This window comes from Saccopteryx leptura, chromosome 3 (assembly GCF_036850995.1).
Source record: "Saccopteryx leptura isolate mSacLep1 chromosome 3, mSacLep1_pri_phased_curated, whole genome shotgun sequence".
In the NCBI taxonomy this organism is placed as follows: Eukaryota; Metazoa; Chordata; class Mammalia; order Chiroptera; family Emballonuridae; genus Saccopteryx; species Saccopteryx leptura.
The window spans coordinates 371,095,440-371,101,222 of record NC_089505.1 but is presented as its reverse complement, the minus strand read 5'-3'; the positions used below and the strand labels follow the sequence as shown (position 1 = coordinate 371,101,222).

Genomic DNA, 5,783 nt, shown 5'->3' with positions numbered 1-5,783 from the left:
ACGGAGCAGAGACACCGGGCGGTGTGAGTTCTCACCCTCAGCTTCTGGAACCCCAGCCAGACCTCAGAACAGCAGCTGCGGGTAGCCCACTGTAAGCAAGCTGTTTCCCGTGTGTCCCTAGGACAGCCTTGTCACCTGGTCCCAGAGCCTGGCCTGGAGGCGGACGGGTAGTGACAGTGCCAACGGGGATGCCGGGGCACCTCTGACTCTGCCCCTCCTTGCCCGGTCGGCCCCTCAGGCCAGCAGCTCCAGCACCCCTAGCAGCTTGCTGGAATGCAGAGTCCCAGGTCCTGCCCCGAGCCCCAGCGGCCTGTGTGCACAGTGAAGATGACGACTCTGGGTTCACTCAGATGATGAATTTAACTGTTCGGCCGCTGAATGATACAGGCAGGAACTGAAACGTAATTCTGAGCGCTGAAGACATCGATAGCTCTGTATAGGCTTTAGTTTTCCGACCTGGGCCCGTTCACCCCTCCTTAGGCCACCCGGTGGTCCCCCGCTCCTGGGAGGTCACCACACTGATGCCGAACTTAGTGCGGACACCCGATCGGCATAGCGCACTACAGCCCAGAACTCCTGGGCTCAAGAGATCCTCCGATGGGCTTTAGTTTTCAATCACCCACTTGCCAATTCTTTATCTGGTGTCTTATCTGTAGGAGTGAGTATGATTTGAACTCGCTCATGTTTCGAGGGTGTTTGAAATCGAGAAACCAGGCAGACCCATCCACCCTGACTCTAACGGTGGCTCCCGAGTAAATTGCTTGAAGGAATTGCGGTGAGGCATTTTTGAAGTATGTCCATATTCAAGTGGAGAAAAAAAAAGCCCAGTTGAAAGAATTGTGGACTGACAGACATGACAACTGGATTGAACCAAAAAAAGGGATTAAGACTCAAACGTGGGCCTGACCAGTGGTGGTGCAGTGGACAGAGCATCGACCTGGGACCTCAGCCGGCTTGAGCATGGGCTCACTGGCTTGAGTGCAGGGTTGCTGGCTTGAGCACGGGATCATCGACATGACCCCATGGTTGCTGGCTTGAAGCCCAAGGTTGCTGGCTTGAGTCCAGGGTCGCTGACTTGAGCAAGGGATCACTGGCTCAGCTGGAGCCCCTTGGTCAAGGCACATATGAGAAAGCAATCAATGAACAACTAAGGTGCCGCAACTATGAATTGATGCTTCTCATCTCTCTCCCTTCCTGTCTGCCTGCCTGTCTCTCGCTTTTAAAAAAAAAAAAAAGGATTCAACTCAGGAGGAACTGTAGTGAAGGACTCACAACATGTGAAATTCTTTAAATAAAGTGATTAAATAATTGTATTTATGTTACACATAATAATAAAAACCCTTTATACTTTTTGTAGAGAGTCAAAAGAGAGAGAGAGACAGAGAGAGAGACTGGGTCCCAAGCCAGCTTTCAGTCTACAGCTCCCCAGTGCCCCACTAAATGGGCTGGGGGCCTCCCTGCCTGCCTTGGCCCGGAGGAGAGGGCTGTGCCCGCCTCAGAGAGCTCCGGGCAGGCTGCGTTCTCCAGACCGGAGCCCGGGGCAGGGCCATGTCTCACAGACCCCCAGAGCGGGCTGTCACCCGTACACCAGAGTACCTGGGCCTCCTTCTCGCTCCCCAGCGCAACCGGGGCTTGGTGACAGCTGCAGGGGCAAGGTGGCCTACGCTCAGGATGGAGGGGATCTCTCATGCCCCCTGGGGCCCGTGGGGGCAGGGCAGAGGGAAGCCTGGGCACCTGACTCAGTCCGGCCGTGCTCCCCCAAGCTCGTCTCCAGCTAAATTACTAGGTCTGAGCCGGCGGCGTATAAAGGATCTCGCCCGGCTGCGCCCAGTCCCTGCAGCGGACGCCCCACAATGAGGCCACTCCTGGTGTTTCTGCTCCTGGCTGCCCTGTGCACTGACCTGGGTAAGGGCCGCTGACCTGGGCGGCAGGGATGGGGACAGACAGGTGCCAGAGGGGGCTGGCTTCCGTCTGAGGGGGGAGTCTGTGGACTGGGAGCTGCAGGGAGTGAGGGGGAGCCCTCGCGGCTTCTCCCTGACCAAGCGGACACGGAGGCCTTTGCGTCCCTTGGGGCCCAGATTCTGGCATTCCTGGCTGTGGTGAGGGTAGAAGACCTGGTGGCAAGCTGGAGCCACAGAGCTCTGCGCAGTGGGGCCTGGATCTCAGTGGGGGTCCCCAGGGTCCCCTCTTCCTTGGACAAAGGGATTTCTGGGAGGCGGCACTCTCAGGGCAAAACCCAGGAAAATGAATTGGTGCCCCCCCCCCAACCGCAGCTCTACCCCTACCTGGTGACCTAGTGTGTGACCCTGAGCAAGAGCACCTGGGGCTGGTGAGGCCACCGGAAGCCGGGCCTGGGAAGGGGGTAGCACAGCCTGTGATTATCAGCCGAATAATTACCACCCAGGGTTAATCACCCCCCTCAGCCTCCCTGAGAGCGGGTGTGTGAGGCGAGCCTCCGGCTGTCTGGGGGACACCCTGGGCTGGAGCCAGTTCCATCTTACAGATGAGGACCCTGTGGCTCAAAGGGGGACAGAGACAGTGAGAAGGGGACCTAGGCGGCCCCTGAAGCCGGCCCCCCTGTATGGCGACATGGTGCGCCATGTCCTCCTCCATCCCGGGGCAGCCTGCAGACATCCATGCCCCACCTGTGCCCTCACTCCTGCTGACAGACTGGCTGGCACTCACACACAGGGCCAGTCACCACCACCAAGTCCCCAGCCCTCGACCCATCCCCGGGGACCAGGGCACCTCTGGAGGGAGGGAGGAAGAGAAGGCTCAGAGAAGGCCAGCTGGGCGGTAGCCATTCAGCAGGTGCTGAGCCCAGTCCAGCCCAGTCCAGCCCCAGTCCAGCCCCAGACCAGTCCAGCCCCAGCCCCAGTCCAGCCCCGGCCCCAGTCCAGCCCCGGCCCCAGTCCAGCCCCAGACCAGTCCAGCCCCAGCCCCAGTCCAGCCCCAGTCCAGCCCTGGCCCCAGTCCAGCCCCGGCCCCAGTCCAGCCCCAGACCAGTCCAGCCCCAGCCCCAGTCCAGCCCCAGTCCAGCCCTGGCCCCAGTCCAGCCCCGGCCCTAGTCCAGCCCCAGACCAGTTCAGCCCCAGCCCCAGTCCAGCCCCAGACCAGTCCAGCCCCAGTCCAGCCCTGGCCCCAGTCCAGCCCTGGTCCCAGTCCAGCCCCAGACCAGTCCAGCCCCAGTCCAGCCCTGGCCCCAGTCCAGCCCCAGTCCAGCCCCGGCCCCAGTCCAGCCCCAGACCAGTCCAGCCCCAGCCCCAGTCCAGCCCCAGTCCAGCCCCAGACCAGTTCAGCCCCAGTCCAGCCCCAGTCCAGCTCCAGACCAGTTCAGCCCCAGTCCAGCCCCAGACCAGTCCAGCCCCAGTCCAGCCCTGGCCCCAGTCCAGCCCCAGCCCCAGTCCAGCCCCAGTCCAGTCCAGCCCCGGCCCCAGTTCAGCCCCAGTCCAGCCCCAGACCAGTCCAGCCCCAGTCCAGCCCCAGACCAGCCCCAGACCAGTTCAGCCCCAGTCCAGCCCCAGACCAGTCCAGCCCCAGTCCAGCCCCGGCCCCAGTCCAGCCCCAGTCCAGTCCAGCCCCGGCCCCAGTTCAGCCCCAGTCCAGCCCCAGACCAGTCCAGCCCCAGTCCAGCCCCAGACCAGCCCCAGACCAGTCCAGCCCCAGTCCAGCCCCGGCCCCAGTCCAGCCCCAGTCCAGTCCAGCCCCGGCCCCAGTCCAGCCCCAGTCCAGCCCCAGCCCACACTGACGGGCCTGTGCTTCCTTCCCCCCAGCCCGGGCCCTGCACTGCCACGTGTGCTGTGGCCATGCAAACTGTGAGTCTCTGGTGGAGTGTGCCCCGACGGACAAGTACTGTGTGATCACGCGGGCCAGTGAGTACCCACTCCCGCCCAGCGCCCCCCCCCCAGGCCAGACCCTTGGGGACACCCACTCCCAGCAGGAGCCCAGAGTGCGGCTCACCGCGGGGCTATCGGTGGCAGGGACCAGTGTGTCCCACTTCCACGATCACGTGTTGATGTGAGGTCAGAGCTCTGCTGGCAGCCCGAGGCCTCCAGTGGGCTTCACAGTTTATATGAGAGTCCGTGTCCCGCAGGGCGGATGGTGAGTGACAGGCAGCGTGCGGGCAGGGCTGCGGCGATCACGTCGTGGAGGTCTGAGCCCGGCTGGAGGGGACGCTGGGAGAGACCTCACGGTCTGGTGTCCTGCCAGGTGCAGCCCGTCTCAGGGAGGAAGGTCTGTCCTGTGGGGTGGCTTCCTGGGGGTGGGTGGGAACTGCCACCCGTTGTTGCCAGCCTGTCCCTCGGGCAGGCGGGTGCCCAGTCTCTGATCTGTCTGGTGGCTCTGTCCCTCTGCTCTGCCACGGCCGGAACAAGCTCTGTCCTTCTAGGCGCTGCTGCCCTCAGCACCGCACCCAGATAGAGATGGCTATGTATTCCTCCCTGCTCTCACGAAACCCCGCACGACTGCAGAGGTTGGCTCTCCTGTTACCCCATTTTTCAGGTGAAGAAGTTGAGGCACAGAGAGATCAGGCAGCTTGACACAGAGCCCCCTTCCCTGCCCCCAGTTTCTGGGTCAGCTGCCGGCGAGAGTCCCCCGGGTCAGGCGGCAGCTCCAGCGCCTTCTGAGTAGTGCGGGAGGGGGGAGCAGCTCCCAGTTCCCCCGCGGCGCCTGCGCTGTCATCTCAGGACCCCTCCCCCTGACCCGTTGTACAGCCCGCAGGCCTGGGGCTGATGAAGGCCGTGCTGAGGCCTGCGCTCACTCTCCAGGGCTCTGCTTCCCAGGGGACCCCCACCCCAGCCTCTGTTTCCCTCATGGGCTCTAAGAGCTACGTGCAGGCTGCCACGTCCTTATAGCCCCTACCCAAGGCTTTCCAGTCCCAGAAAGGGACAGGGGTGAGCGCTGGGCCTGACCTTTCCTCTGGACCCTGCATCCCAGAGCAGACAGACACTCCCAGACATTGTGGAGAGGCTGGGCGGGCGTGGGGAGCCTAGGTCCGTCCCTGGCCCCAGGTGTCGCAGAGGAGCTTGGTCTGAGGGAAGATGGCACGAGAAGAACACCCCCCTTGCACACAGTGGCAGGCTCTTTGGGACACACCATGGCGAGCTCCCTCCGCGCACACAGTGGCCGGCTCTCTGGGACACGCCACGGCGAGCTCCCTCCGCGCACACAGTGGCCGGCTCTCTGGGACACGCCACGGCGAGCTCCCTCCGCGCACACAGTGACCGGCTCTCTGGGACACGCCACGGCGAGCTCCCTCCGCGCACACAGTGGCCGGCTCTTTGGGACACGCCACGGCGAGCTCCCTCCGCGCACACAGTGGCGGGCTCTCTGGGACACGCCACGGCGGGCGAGCTCCGCGCACACAGTGGCGGGCTCTCTGGGACACACCACGGCGGGCGAGCTCCCTCCCCGCACACAGTGGCAGGCTCTCTGGGACACGCCACGGCGGGCGAGCTCCCTCCGCGCACACAGTGACCGGCTCTCTGGGACACGCCACGGCGGGCGAGCTCCCTCCGCGCACACAGTGGCAGGCTCTCTGGGACACGCCACGGCGAGCTCCCTCCGCGCACACAGTGGTAGGCTCTTTGGGACACACCACGGCGAGCTCCCTCCCCGCACACAGTGGCAGGCTCTCTGGGACACGCCACGGCGGGCGAGCTCCCTCCGCGCGCACACAGTGGCCGGCTCTCTGGGACACGCCACGGCGAGCTCCCTCCGCGCACACAGTGGCAGGCTCTCTGGGACACGCCACGGCGGGCGAGCTCCCTCCGCGCACACAGTGG

The 5,783-nt window shown here is 64.0% G+C and overlaps 1 non-coding gene across 1 annotated transcript; it reads left to right on the top strand.

Annotated features, from left to right (window-relative positions):
• Nucleotides 1–344: 344 nt before the first annotated feature.
• On the top strand, nucleotides 345–416 carry LOC136401685 (small nucleolar RNA SNORD5). The gene has a single exon (XR_010750695.1). It is a non-coding gene; the product is annotated as a small nucleolar RNA SNORD5 (small nucleolar RNA).
• Nucleotides 417–5,783: the final 5,367 nt, after the last annotated feature.